Raw genomic sequence first — 15,777 nt, 5'->3', positions numbered from 1 at the left:
TCGACTACAATGACTACCTTGCCAAGGACAAGCTCATTCAGGCCGGTTTGAGTCCTGGTAGGTCGCCTTGTTTTAGAGTTAGTACTTTACCTCAGTAGCTGGCACTTTTTTTGTAGCATCATTGATGTCGAGCTTTGTTGCAGGACCCATGGAGCAACTTAGTGCAGAAAGGCTCTTCAGAAAGATGAAAGGAAGGAAGAAGCGAGCTGCTAAGAGAGCTCGCATTGAACCTCCATGGGCTCCTACTCCTGAGCTCGAACAGCCTGCTGATGCTTCGGTGATTGACTTGGAGGAGCCAGAGAACCTCCCACCTTGGGAGCCCGAGACGATTGCGGAGCCCATTCCCAAGACAACTGCGAAGCCCACTCCCGAGACCACTGCAGAGGTCGTTCCCATGCCCGAGACTACCTCAGGGTGCGAAGGAACAGCTCGGAGCATCCTGAACCCGCAGTACAACCTTTAGAAGAGAAAAGGGGCTGCGTGTGCCGAGGAGGTTTCTGAATGGGCCGAGCTATCGCCTGCTCAGCTCGGAGCTCGAGCAGCTACCCACTGCATGGTGGTAAGTCTTGTTTAAACTTCAGTTTTTACATTTGTAGCCTTACTGGTGCTAATTGGCATTCTTGGCAGGTGAACAACGCCGTGCACGCCCTGTCCTACCAGTCCAAGTAGCACTTAAAGCGAGCTCTGGCTGTCGAAGATTCAACCCGTGCGACTCACACCGATTCGAAGCTAGCTCGCGGTCAAATCCACCGGTTGGAGAGCGATGCCATAGCTTAGAAAAACTACATTCAGGCGCTGATGTCGGAGAAGGAGTTGCTGCGCAAGGTGGAAAACCATGAGGCAGATAAGGGGACTCTGAGGTGCGAGGTAGAGAACCTCGAAGCTGATGTCAAGGAGCGAACTGAGGTTCTCCTTGACACCATGGAGGAGGCCAAAGTCAAGGCTGTCCAGGACTACGTCAAATCGGAGGAGTTCGACGTGGTGTTGGTGGAGGCCTACCGCAAAGGCTTCAATCTCAGCAGGTGGTTGATAAAGCGCGAGTTCCTGCATCTTGATGTAAGCGCCATCACCACCTTGCGAATCACGGGAGAGGTAGCCCAGCAAGCCGCTAAAGACCCAGACTTTGAGGAGGAGGGTGACAAAGACATCGGGGAGGCTGACGCTACCGACCAGGCTGCCGACCAGGATGGCACTTCTGCGGAGGCTCCGAGCAAGAGTGATAAGTCCCTTAATTAGTTCAGGCAGTCCTTGTACTTTGAGCCTGCGATCTCAGTTTTTTCTTTCTTTTCTTCCCCCTTTGTAACAAACTTTTTGTAACGAAATATATCCTTGTAATGAAAATACACTTTGCTAAGTGCTGTGCAATTTACTTTATTTGCCAAAGTGATTATTTTACCCTGAACTGTTAAGCTATCGAGCTAAGTACCCGAAGTGGGGGTTTCTCAACTGTCGTCACCCCAAACTATCTCCCAGTAGTTAGTAGGGGTAATCTTATGTACACCGAGGTGAGCAACATAGTAGGGTATATGCCCGACCTGTCTACACCTGGGTTACTTAAGTTGACATCGGTTGTCCCTAACGGGTTCAACCTATTGTATAACGGGGCGGGCTATGCATCATAAGGTTCGTACCCGAGCTGCCTGCGCCTTAGGCATTACAACTACTTAACCTATGCCGATGAGGTGACTAGGTTTTATACGGTGCCGAGGTCTTTCGTTAACTCAGCGTTTTAGCCCTTAGGCTGGGGGAGCGACTTATAGTCCACTCTCATAGAGTTCACCCATGTCGAAGAGGCGACGAGGTCTTATTGTGCTGAGGTCCTTTGTTAGCATGGCGTTTTGGCCCTTAGGCTGGGGGAGCGACTTATAGTCCACTCTCCTGGAATTCGCCCATGCCAAAGAGGCGACTGGGTCTTATAGTGCCGAGGTCCTTTGTTAGCTTGGCGTTTTGGCCCTTAGGCTGGGGGAGCGACTTATAGTCCACTCTCCTAGATTCGCCCATGCCGAAGAGGCGACTGGGTCTTATAGTGTCGAGGTCCTTTGTTAGCTCAGCGTTTTAGCCCTTAGGCTGGGGGAGCGACTTAATAGTCCACTCTCCTTGGTAATTACCGATAATATTGCCTTAGGTTGACAATATTCCATGCCCGAGGTATCTGCTTCCCTTCTAGGGTTTCGAGCTCATACGTTCCTTCCCCGAGCACCCGCTTTACTCGGTAGGGTCCTCCCCAATTTGGTTCGAGCTTAACAACACCGGACTCAGGTACCAATGACTTTGCGAAGAACTAGGTCTCCGACGCAGAGGTTCCGCTTCTTGACCCTGACGTTATAGTACTGAGCTACTCTCTGCTGGTAGGCCGCGGTCCTAATGTATGCGAGGTCCCGTATCTCGTCAAGTAGGTCAAGGTTGGTGCGTAGCTCGTCTTTGTTTGCTTCGTCATCGTACACTTCCAGACGTAGCGTGGGAACCTCGATCTTGGCTGGGATGACTGCCTCGGTGCCGTAAGTGAGGTTGAAGGGGGTCTCGCCTGTTGCGGTCTTCACTGTGGTTCGATAAGCCCATAGTTCACTGGGCAACTCGTCTACCCATAGTCCCTTAGCTCGGTCTAGGTGTGCCTTCAGTCCGCGGAGAATGGCTCTGTTTGTGACTTCCGCTTGGCCATTCGCTTGAGGGTGTGCCACCGAGGTAAAATTTTGTTGTATTCCCATATCTTTGCACCAGTTCTGGAATTTAATGTCCTCAAACTACTTGCCGTTATCAGAGATAAGTATTTGGGGTAGTCCAAAACGACAAACTATATTCTTCCAGAAGAAGTTCTGCACATTCCTTGCTGTGATCGTTGCGAGAGGTTCGGCCTCCACCCACTTAGTGAAATAATCAACTGCTACCACTAAGAACCTCCTCTGTCCTATCGCTGGTGGAAATGGTCCGAGTATATCGATCCCCCATTGTGCGAAAGGCCATGGGCTGGTGAGGTACTTTAGGTCGGCAGCGGGCTGGTGGTGGATGTTGGCGTGCTTCTGACATTTGTCACACTTTTTGACAAACTCAATCGCATCTGCCTTCAACGTTGGCCAATAATATCCCTGTTGTAGCGCTTTTTGGGCGAGGGCCCTACCCCCCAAGTGTCCGCCGCACAATCCCTCATGAGTGTTGCGGAGCTCGAGCTCGGCTTCAGAGGGTCGTAAGCAACACAGATAAGGGAGTGTGTAAGATCTTTGGTACAATCGTCCGTCGATTATGACGTATTTGGCTGCCTGACGCTCTACCCTTCTGGTAGCATTACGATCTGTAGGGAGGGTCCCATGTAGCAGGAAGCTCGCGAGTGGGTCAATCCAGCTCGACTCTGCTTGTACGATAGGAGCGACCTCGTCTGCCCCCCTGAGAATGCTAGGCCGAGACAAGTTCTCTATGTACACGGTTCTCATGGTGTTGTCGCTTGTGCTGGCTAATCAGGATAGGGCATTGGCCTCAGCATTCTCGAATCTCGGGATCTGCTTGATGAAGTAGGACTGGAAGTTGAGCAGGGCCTCTTTGACTTTGGCTAAGTAGGCGACCATGGTTGGCTTGCAAGCTTCATATTCGCCAGTGACCTAGTTGACCACGAGCTGGGAGTCGCTGCAGATAACGATATGCTTAGCTTTCACTTCGCTTGCTAAGGCTAGCCCGGCTATCAGCACCTCGTACTCTACTTCATTGTTGAATGCAGTGAACTCGAAGTGTAGCGCATACTCCAATTTCACACCGCTTGGCACATACAGAATGATTTCAATCCCGCTACCCTTCTGATTTGACGAGCCATCCACATGGAGGATCCAGGGCTCCTCATCCCAGGTCGGTTTTGGTCTAACCAGGAGAGAAGTCACGTTGGTTGGAGCTTCCTTGCAGTGCTCGGGCTCGACTAACTTAGGGACCTCGGTGCTGAAAGTGCATTCCATGACAAAGTCAGCTAAGGCTTGGGCCTTAATGGCAGTTCGCGGTTTGTACTGGATGTCGTACTCGCTGAGTTCGATTGCCCACTTCGTCAATCTATTGGAGACCTCGAGCTTGAGCAAGACTTGCCTCAGAGGCTTATTGGTGAGGATGACGATTGTATGACCTTGGAAGTACGGTCGTAGTTTCCGAGCTGCAACAACTAGCGCGTATGCCAACTTTTCGATCTCAGGATACCTCGTCTTTGCTTCTTGTAACACTTTGTAACATAGTAGATGGGTCATTGGACCCGATCTAATACTTTTGTCAGTACCAAGCTGATTACCTCGTCACTTGTGGAGAGGTACAACTCCAAAATGTCTCCCTCCTCGGGTCGGGTTAACACTAGGATACTAGCGAGGTACCTTTTGAGCTCGTCAAAAGCGAGCTTGCACTCTTCGGTCCATTCGAAGTCTTTACTTCTCTTAATTGCCTTAAAGAAAGGCAGGTAGTGATCTGCCGATTTAGACATGAAGCGGCTCAGAGCGGCTATTCGGCCATTCAACCTTTGAACCTCCTTCAATTTCTGGGGTGGTCTCATATCTAAGATGGCCTTGATTTTATTAGGGTTGGCCTTAATACCACGTCGGTTAACAATGTAACCTAGAAATTTACCCGTGGTGACACCGAAAACGCACTTGTTCGGGTTTAACTGCATATTAAACTTGCACAAAATTTCAAAAACAAAGTGCAAATCTTTTATTAAATCACTTGAAAATTGGGTTTTGACGACCATGTCGTCTACATAACACTCTACTTTTTTGCCGATCAATGGCTCAAATAGTCGGTTTACAAGTCTCTGAAATGTTGCCCCGAGGAGCTTCCCGACCTCCTCGTCAACTGCTCTCCAACGCTATGGGGCTAGGTTGTGTTTCTTCTATCTAACAGACCTAACTACAGGATTAGTGTTCAGTTTGTGAGTGATGATTTTAGGGTCTATGCCGGGTATCTCGGCCGCAGACCATGCAAAAACATCTAAATTTTTAAGTAGAAAACTTAACAATTGAGATCGTAGAGGCTCCTCAATTGAAGTGCCGAACTGGAGGGTCCGAGTTGGGTCCTTTGTTGAAGTAGGCACGGAAGCCTCACTATGCTAGGCCAGGTGCCGACCTCCACTGATACGAGGACTCTCTCTAGGGGCCTGACTTCCTCTCCGCTGAAGCCCACCAAGGGAGTGTTCGCGGGCTTGAGATCGCTCTCCTGAAGCTGAAGCTTGTCGAAAGCGGGCTTGAAGAGTATGTCTGCCGAACTGCCGGAGTCAATGAGGACACGCTTCACCTTGAAATCATTGATTTTTATCTTTACAACGAGTGTGTCATCGTGGGGGTACTGGACTCTGCGCACGTCATCCTCAGTGAAGAAGATTGGTTCCTCTGTCTTTGGTCACTTTAGGGGATTCTGCTCTTCTCTTTCGATCTCACGAGCCGATGTCCTTGCCGCGGCCGAGGTGAAGCCTGTGATAATTGATCCGCTGGTGATCATTTGGATCGTTCCCCGAACTGGCCTTTCTTCAGGTGGTTGCCTCTACAGTTGGTCACCTTGCCTGTTACTGGACTCGGGAGCATCTCTACCTTGCTCCACTTGCCGCCCTATTTTATTATCATTTTGTACAAAATTTCTTAAATATTCACGACGGATGAGTTCTATCTCATCGCGGAGGTTTTTACAACTTTTGGTACTATGACCGTGATCTTTATGAAAATGACAATACAAGTTTTTATTTCTAACATTCGGATCTCCTCTCAGCCGGGGTGGCCACTTCACTTACGGCGCGTCCTTGATCGCCATAAGGATCTCAGCTCGCTTCATGTTCAATGGCGTGTAGTTCGGTCTTTCGGCTGGAGGAGCTCGGAAAGACTGATTTGGCCTTCCTCCCCGAGCTGGATATTTCTTCTTCTTGCTGTCCCCGTGGGTCGAGGACTCACCTTCTCTTTTCCTCTTCTCAGGCGGATTCTCATTCTTCTGGTTCATCTCATCCTCCATTCTGATGAACTAGTCCGCGAGCTTGAGGAATTCAGTTACGTCCTTAGGTCTGTTGACAACCATGTGCCACTTGAACTCCTTGTACATTATGCCTCTCTTAGCTGCTATGAGCCTCACCACGGGGTCCAGGTCGGGTATCTACAGGCATGCATCATTGAATCTCTTGATGTAGTTGTGGATGGACTCTCCTTCCCTCTGGCCTATGCCGAGGAGGCTTTCTTGGGTCCTTGGGCATCTCTTGCTGGAGACAAAGTGGGAGGTGAAAACCTGCACGAACTGTGCCCAACTCTTGATCGTTCCAGGCGCGAGGTTCCTGTACCACGTGCGAGCTACTCCCTTGAACGTGGTGGAGAAGGCTACACACATGGAGGACTCACTTGTCCCAGCTAAGTGCATTTGCGATTGAAAGGCATCTACATGATCATTCGGGTCGAATGATCCGTCATACTTGTCTAGGGGAGGTACCTTGAAGACTTTGGGCATTGGGTTGGCCAGGAGTTTGGGAGTCAGAGGAGATGGTACAGAGAGGAGTGGAGTGGCTTTCACTGCTCCCGAGCTTGCCTCTTCTTTGGGGAGCTCGAGCAGGTGCTAGGCTGTAGCTCGGCGAGCTCGGCGACATCTTCGCTGCTTCTTTACTGGCTCTGCATTGGTGCTGCTGGCTTCTGTGTTGTCGGGCACAGTAAGCCCAGGGAGGGGCTTGGACTGCTGCCGATGGTTGTGGACTGAAGGACGAGGTGATGAGGGATCTTGAACTATGAAGGCCGAGGTGATGCGGGTCTGGATGGCTGAGAGTCCCCCGACCTGATTACATGCTGCGAGGTGGGGGGAGTGGCTTGTCTTTCCCTCCCGCGGGATGAGGCCTAACTCCCAAGAGGGTTCTAAGTTTGGGAGGTCTCTCCCCGGCGAGGGGGTTGCATGCTGCGACAGCGGGGCTTGGCTTGCTGCGCAGTGGGGTATCGAGGAAGAACTTGTTGCTGGTTCTGGGGCAGTGGTGGAAACTATTGCTGGTACTGCTGCCGATAGACTTGGTGCAAAACTTGCTGCTGATACAACTAAAACTGTTGAAACTGTTGAAACTGTTGCATTTGAGCTTGTAGTGCACCAAGTCTTCAAGCTGGTTTTGGCCGGTCACTGGAGGAACAATGGAGGGTCTGGTGAAAGTTGCTCCTACTGTGGAGGGGAGTGGAGCGTTCACAGGTGCCATTATTTGAGGCATGTTCAGAGTAGGAACTCCATCTGCAGAGGGGGACGGTGAACTGTCCAATACATACTGCTGGGACCTGAAGTTGCTCCTCGGCGGCACTCATTTTTGCGTTGCGTCCGACGTTGCTGGAGGAAGCCATGGAAATTGAAGTTGCTAAGTTTGGTGGAAGAAGGCTTTTCGAAGCGGTTCCCACAGACGACGCCAATTGATGGTGCGCGATCTGGTCACTCCTAGCTGGCAGCGGCTACGCTCCTATCTGGCGACGGACGAGATACCTGTAAGGAAGAAGAAGGATCCCTCAGGAGCTCTCTCGGTGGGAATACTCCGATGCTTAAGTTAGTGGTAGGAAGAGAGAGTTGCAGATGAAAGGGCTAGGGTGCAGATCACGCAAGTTACCTTTTCTCTTAGGGGTCGGAGTTCTTATATACTGATGTCCTGTCAAATCAGGTATAACCGCCTCTAATTCTCTACCGCAGCCGTTACTTGCCGGGGTTGAGCTGGTGGGTGCAGGTAACCGTTGCAGAGTACGGCCATGCCAGGCAAGGGACACCTCTCAAGGTTGGTAGGCAAGACGCTGCCTAACGAGAGACGTGGGCGCAGTCTCCAGATTTGGTAGGTACGGTTGTCAGGTAGGAGATCTTCCTGTGATATGCCGAGCTGTTCTACCCCGAGCTACCTTGTATTGAGCTACCCTATGCCGAGGTGCTTCTACCCGAGGTGGCCTACTTGAGTTTGGTCGAGAGAGTTTATTCTTAGGAGGCTCCCGAGCTTAACCCGAAGTGCCTTGAGCTCGGGAGATTTCCGTCTTAGGAGAATCTTAGCTCGGGGTACTTCCTACTTGGAAGAATTTTAGCTCGGGGTAATTGGAGTGTCATCTTGTAGTGAACTGCCACGCTGGATCTTAGCGGACTGGTCATGCTGAATTGTCACTTATGCTGAATCACGTCCACGTGTCCTCTTATGATGAGGTCGGGCCAAATCACCCTCCCTCAGTAACTAGTTCATTGAAAATGATGAATAACTCATGAGAGATCGATTCTACATCCTGAAAAGCTTAACTTTGCTCCACATGTAGCGCTCACAGAAATGCAATGCCATCTCTAAGGCAAAGCACATGATATGCTAATAATTAATAATGTTAAAGAAGTAATTGCGTAACCTTTTTTTTTTCACAAGCAAATCAATTAAACCAATGAAAATTCAAACTAGGGTTCCTCATTTCCATCCATGAAGTAGCCAACCACATTTAGAAACAACCGACATATGCTTTGGGGTTTGAGTGCACAACACTTACAAGGAAAGACAAGTATTTGATGCAATGCTAGCAATGAAGGGGTGGTGCATGTCAAGAGAAAGGAGCTTTGATAAAGCACAACAGCTGCACCATTGCATTAAAGGAAACATAAATATAAAAAAAAAAATAGAAGCAATATCCCATTTTAAATTTTAGTATTAGCTACATGTATTTTTTTTAACTGTTAATGGGTAGAGAGATCCAGAAGAGGATTGCTGAAGTGTAATTAATTGGGCCATTTCATTAATTGTTAAATGGGTTTTAGTTTATTTCCATTTCTTACCCGTTCTTACTCTTCCAAGTCTTAATTAATAGAGGTTTATGACTGTCTATTTTCTTCAAACCTGAACTAATGAAGGATGGAGGATCCAACAACTAGAGATTGAGAAATGATAATTCCCATAGACCGAGAAAAAAATTATTGTCTAAGTGTGATTGAGAAATACCTATATGCATAAAATCAGATGAATTTTTTCAGCATAACATCCGCTGATTTCAATTTCACTTGACTCAAATCAGATCAAGATTTTACATTTTTCTTTTTAAATTTCCACTTAAGTGAAAGCCTATATGCATTTATAAAGACTTATCCCTAGAAGAAATGATTTTGTTCTTAAGGCAAAATATTTATGTAGAAGAGAAATTCTAAACCTAATGAATCAACATACAAATTAAAATAGGGGTGGTTTGGTTCAAACCAGTTCAACCAGCGGTTTGAGAAACTACAATGCCTCCTGGACTCAAAACTATCTTTGTAACGAGTTAGGACATATACCATATTTATGTTTTGATCATCTAGGTGATTTCTTGGGTCACACTCCCTTTGATTGGACTTGTTTCCTCTTCTTAGGTACTTTTCCCTTTACTTGGATTCGATTACCCTTCTTAGATGCTTTTCCCTTTTCTTGGGCCCGACTCTTCTTAGTTACTTTTTTTTGGGTTGGGGGGGGGGGGGGGGGGGGGTTAGGAGGGTTCAAAAATTTGGGTAACATACTTAATACCAAAAGTTTGGTGCAAATAACAACCAACAGCCAAGGTATAAAGGGCAGTTAGTGCCACAACAATAGGTATAAATAAGCAATATAATATGAGAACTACTCGATATCAGACACTACTTTTAGTATATCATATGGCCAGAAAGTCCCATAGAAAGGTGTAATTTTCATCATAAATTTGAGCCTCAACACAAACTAAACTCAACTTGACTATCTTTTTTTTTTTTTTGAGAAAAAGGTAAAGAAATATATTAGACAAAAGTAGAAACAAATCTGCACAAGTCTTTTCCATTGTAGTTTTCCTCACAAATTCTAGCCTTTTCCTAGCAAAAAGATTGAATCTTAGGTGGTCCATTGAAAGAAAGAAAGATAAGAGAAGTTGGCCTAACTAGTGAGCAATTTAGTAAAACAAATGAGAAAGGTGATGAACAAGAACATAAAAGATGTAAGAAACCTAGAAAAGAAATAAACTTATCCTAAAACATATCAATAACATTGTAGGTTCATCCTTTTGGAGAGAAACATTTAAAGTAAGATAGAGTCAATTATGGCTAACCATACTTGGGAATTGGTAGACCTACCTCCAAGGACAAATTATTGGTTGTAAGTGAGTGTTTAGGAAAAAAACTAAAACCCAATGGAACCATACACAAATTCAAGGCAAGGCTGGTAGCAAAGGGGTATAAGCAAAAAGAGGGTGTAGGTTGACACCTACCCTCCAGTAACAAAAATAACAACTATTAGGGTCCTAATTGTCATAACATTTATATACAAATTAATTATACATTAAATGGATTCAAAAACTGTTTTCCTTAATGAGGGTTTACAAGAAGAAATTTATATGGATTAGCCTGAAGAATTTAGAGCTCAAGAAGAAAAACATAAAGTCTACAAACTAGTTAAATCATTATATGGACTTAAACAAGCTCTTAAATAGTGGAATGAAAAATTCAACAATGTTCTTTTTTTTATAATAAATTCAATAGTGTTCTAAGAAAAAAATGGGTTTGCAGTAAATGATGCAGATAGTTGCATATATAGCAAATTCAATGAAAAATTAGAAGTAATAATATGCTTGTATGTAGATGACATGTTAATTTTGGGTATGGATTTAGATGTGATTAAAAATACAAAGAAAATTTTCTTATCTAACTTTTGATATGAAAGATATGGGAGAAGCAGATGTAACCCTAGGAATAGAATTAAATAAAACTCCTAATGGTTTGACATTGACACAATCTCATTATATTGAAAGAATGTTAGAAAAAATTACCACTCTGATTGTGTGTACCTGTAAGAACACGTTAGGATTCTAGTGTTAAATTAAAGAATAATAATGGTGATGTTGTTTCTCAACATGAGTATGCAAGAATCATAGGTAGTTAATATTTTTAATGAACTATACACGTTCGGATATTGTGTTTGTTGTTGGCAAATTAGGTAGATATACTCATAATCCCAGAGGTAGGTTTACCAAATTAATGACTTTGGACCAATGTTTTAAAAAACGACTCGGAATCGGAAACATTCTGGCCACCGGTTTTTGGGTCAACAGTTCAACCATCCAATCCGAGTGGATGGAACGGGTCAACGGCTCGATCATCCGAGTCAACGGGTCATTAACTGATTCAACGGTTTTTAATTGGTCAGGGATTGGGTTTGGGGTAAAACGGAATCGGTTGCCTAGAAAGTTTCCAGGTCAAATGGTCCGACCATTCGGGTCAATGGTGGTTCGAAAACCATGCTTTGGACTGCACTTTAATAGATATCCAATTGTGCTAGAAGGTTATTGTAATGCAAATTGGATCTCAAATTCAAATGAGACCAAATCCACTAGTGGATATGTATTTACCTTAGGTGGTGGAGCCATTTCATGGAAGTCCATCAAAGAGACATGTATTGCTATGTCAATAATGGAATCTAAGTTCATTGCCTTAGAACAAGCTGGTATGGAGGTCTAAGGACTTTGTAATTTATTGGCTGATTTACCTTTATGGAAAGAGTCGACATATTCAACTAAGACACAATACAATAAAAGGGTTAATAGGTGATGGTGTGCTCACACTTGAATTTGTGAGGTTAGAAAAAAATTTAGCAAATCATCTGACTAAGGGACTGACTAGAAAGTTAGTCTTAGATACATTGAGGGGGATGGGTTTAAATCCCATAAATTAAATAAGCAGTGGTGACAACCTAACCTCTATGATTGGAGATCCATGAGGAGGTTCAATTGGAAATAACAAGTCATTATAAATTTGGTAGAGTACTATCACATATTATGTTTTGAGAGTGCCCCTTTATGGTTTAGATAGTACTTACTGAAATGTAAAGAGGTTAAATAAATTACTCTTAATGAATTGGTAGCCCTTATGGGTGGTGTAGATAGTTATAGTATACATTTGATGAATTCACCTATATGAGCGTGGAGGTGGGGCCGCCTCCTATGAGAACAAGAGCTTTATTCTCTAGAGAGTTCATGAAAATCTAAGTATGGGTGCATAGTTGAAACATATCAAACTGTGAGAACCAATTGTTATAGAGGGTGAAACGTTTGTTGTAATAGTGCACCTGGGTTATAGTCAAAGAATTTGGTTCAAGAATTAGTTTTACAAATTTCAGTAACACATGCCTTATCGAAGTGTGCCCAATTCGTGTTGTTGTAATTTGAATCATGTGGGGGATTATTGGTACTCTTTTCTTGATTTTTGTGTGATTCAAATTAAATGCCTTTGTTTTTCCTTTGTTTCTTTTGTATTTTATCTGATGGTGGAGTAGCTTAAGTCCCACATGGACTAGGAAGAGCACTCCTCTTGGGCTTATTTATTACTGTGTTTTTGGTTTGTGTCTTATAGGGCTTGTGGAGAGAGTGCATCTAGACCACCACAGGCATGCACATGTTGGGCTAGACTGGCTGGGCTAACATGAGATCAGCTTCTATCAGGGCAAATATGTGCCCACACTGTTATGATAGCATTTTTCAACTTTGCATTGGGAATATCTCTTCATGAAATTAAACACACAAGTATGGAGATATTCTCAATGCAAGGCAGTAAAGACTGCTTGAATGGGCTTTGCCCTGATTGAAGCTAGCCCACTGCACACGTAGGTTCCTACCTTATTTATTTATTTTCCTTTTTTTAAGATGTTTTAATGTTTTAATTAAGAATACTTTTTCCTAGCATTCTCTTTGTAACCGCCACACTCTCCTAATTGTGAGGGAACTCCTAACGTTAGTGGGAGATGTTTTTGGTTTGGCATTAAGCTTTGTTAATGGTCAAGATAACTGTGATTTTGGTGCACTAGAAATTAGCTTCTCTTTTTCGTGTTTTTACTCTCTCCCCCACACTAGTTTTGCTCTCTCTGTTAAGTCATATTGGGATTATGAAACACACTAGTCCCACTGCTTTGGGCTGTGAGTGCACACAATGCCAAGGTTGAGAGATGTTATATCTAGAGGCCAATTGCAAAAACCTTCTACACCAATGAACATACCAAGGTTTTAAAAATGGAGCCGCTTCGACCACGAGTTCCCTGATCAGTGATTCAACCATATAGGTCAAATGGGTTAAAATGGTTAAAGTTGATACTTATTTATTTATTGTATCCTGACCGTTGGATTAGCATATTAGGTCAGGTTATAATAAGGTTCATATAAATACTTTCTGTTTGAGAGACAAATAAGAAAGGGGGCTAAGAAACGAAAGGGAGGAGAGGGTGGTTGTCGCTAATTCTCCATATTGGTTTAGAATTACATTTTTTTGTTGTTGAAAAAGATGTTATTTCTAGTAATAGAGAAAGACAAGAAACTGAGAGAGAGAGAAGAAAAAGAAAGAAAGGAGTAAAATAGAAAGACAGAAGACACACCACCGTTGTTGGTTCATATTCGTTGAGGAATTAGAGAATGAGCAATTTTTTTCTAACATATTCATTGCTGGTTCTTATTCATTGAGAGAGAAAGATGGAGGACTCATCGTAAGTTGTCGTTGAAAACTGAGAACTGAGGAAAGTATATCTGTTTGAAAAGTGAGAATGAAAGAGGGAAGAGAGATTTTGTCCTTTTTCCCTCTTTTGTTTGATTCCAAAACCCTAACTATATGTGCAAATTCGATTCGGGACTCAAAATATATACCACTGAACTCCCCTACCCAGCAAACATCAGCTCCCAGGAATTCTCTTTTATACTATTCAAAAGCGTGATTTTCACTTGAACTAATGTATGTAACTTTTGAGATTTTGAAAATGCAAAATTCGTTTTTTTTTTTTTTTTTTCTGGAACAAATCAATTGCTAAATGGCCTTACCGATCTAGGATGATAACCAGTTCCATACGGACGGTCTTAGATGTTCTCGTAACCATCTAAATGACCTTACTAAAATATGGTTGGTTCTCATAATACCAAGGCATTATCGAGAGGTCTGTGTTCACATCACTGTTTATAAATTTATATTTAATGGTCTAAACATGGTTAATAAATTATGCATTGTTATAACTTGGGTAGGGGTATCATTAATGACATTAAAAATTTGATTTTGAGTTTAATATTCGACATAATTGAATTGAATTCGAATAATTCAAATATCATAATTGAATGAATTCATTCAATTCAATAAATATTTGAATTCGATTGATTATTTAATTCTTATATAAAATGTTTAAATATTTTATATCATTTATATATAATACTTAATTTATAGGGGGTTTCCCTCAGAAATTGAAATTTTGATCGGGGACGTACGAAAATTGAAACCCATGCCAGCCCCAACCTACAAATTCGAAATTTGTTTTGGTGGCTCCTCCCCTCACCCCACGTCAGCGAAAGTTTAAGTATTATACCCGTTATATCCCTCAATGAAACGTTAATCATCTTCCCCATTTCGAATTTACAACATCTTCCTCATTTCAAAAAATTTTAGAGCTCTTCATCTTTCATCATCGGAGCTTCCCCATTTCGAAATTTCTCAGAGCCATTTTATCACCGAAGCTTCATATTTCATCGCATGAGCTTCCCCATTTCAAAATTTCTCAAACCCGTTTCATCACCAGAGCTTCCTGATTTTGAAATTTCTCAGAGTCGTTTCATCGCCGGAGCTTCATCTTTCTTCATCTCTAGCTGTGTTCCCCCTTTCGAAATTTCTCTGAGCCGTTTCATCACCTGGAGATTCATCTCTACCTGTGTTTTCTGTTATACCCCTCTACGAAACATTGAGCCGTTTTCGCCATTTCGAAATTTATCAGAGTTGTTTCATCACCGGAACTTGATCTCTACCTGTGTTCGTCATTTCATCACCGGAGCTTCATCTCTACCTATGTTCGGTCGATTGGAAACCTCCGTCTTCCCCATTTCGATTTGTTAGAGCTTCTTGCATTCGTCGTCCGGTCGAAGTCGAGTTTCGTCACCGGTCGAAGGAAGGTCGATGTCCCATTTTGACCGGTCTGCTTCATCTTCTATCTCCTTCTTCCCCTGTCTTTGAACATTGGAAGGATTCATAGAGGCCCCTTTGTTCATTGGTAAAAGGTTTTGCAATTTACCAGCCATCGTGCACCCCCCATCCTATTCCAATCATCCTGGGCATGCCAGAGATCAAAAACTCTGCTAGATATTTGGTAGATTATAGTGGGAATTGTTCCTCCAATACCAGTTCCATTGCTCTGAATGCGGTAAGCATCTAGCAGTAATTGAAATATTTAATGTGTTAATGTGGGATTTTTTATTTGCATTTGCCATTACTTGTTGCGTTGTCTCTCTAACTGGAGTCAGATTGCTCATGTGTCTATTCGATTTCACATTATCCAACAGCAAGCAAGGTTGAGAAAAAAATTTGCACCATTTGTTCCTGGGATCACCGGTTGGTCATTTGAATTCATGGAGTCAGCCCCCCAACAAGTTGGGTACATGTTCAACGCTTAGGCGTAGGAGGTACTTGTATGATGGTTATTGAGTCAAAAAGTGATGTATGTTTTGTACAATGATAGAGATTGTGCGGTGTTTGTGATGAAGTACATGGATTAAATTGCTCGGGGCTCAGATTTTGACTTTGATCTAATGAGTACACTAGAATTCTATTTGTTAGCAAATACCTAAATGTCTCATGTTAGTAACTAACATATGGTACCTTTGTTGTAGGGAATTATCAATATTATTAGGTGGCAGATAAGGGCTCAACTCATTCGGAACCATATCCCATGAATTGCACATGTTAAGCGGATGATAGAAAACCTTTTATTTTTGCTTTCTCTCATCTTACCAGTGTGAGAATATATTAACATTGTAAATTATTGTATAGATCCAATGATTGAGTAGCTCTAACTATATAAATTTACAGATGAATGGG

General features: G+C 43.5%; 1 long non-coding RNA gene across 1 annotated transcript; it reads left to right on the top strand.

Annotated features, from left to right (window-relative positions):
- Positions 1–14,295: 14,295 nt before the first annotated feature.
- LOC104602136 (uncharacterized) lies at positions 14,296–15,777 on the top strand. Its single transcript, XR_736028.3, has 3 exons — positions 14,296–15,103; positions 15,243–15,362; positions 15,570–15,777. It is a non-coding gene; the product is annotated as an uncharacterized LOC104602136 (long non-coding RNA).

The sequence above is a fragment of the Nelumbo nucifera genome, chromosome 3 (genome assembly GCF_055504915.1).
Source record: "Nelumbo nucifera cultivar China Antique chromosome 3, China Antique-T2T, whole genome shotgun sequence".
Classification (NCBI taxonomy): domain Eukaryota; kingdom Viridiplantae; phylum Streptophyta; class Magnoliopsida; order Proteales; family Nelumbonaceae; genus Nelumbo; species Nelumbo nucifera.
The sequence above is the reverse complement of the archived record's forward strand: the minus strand, read 5'-3'. Positions and strand labels throughout refer to the sequence as shown.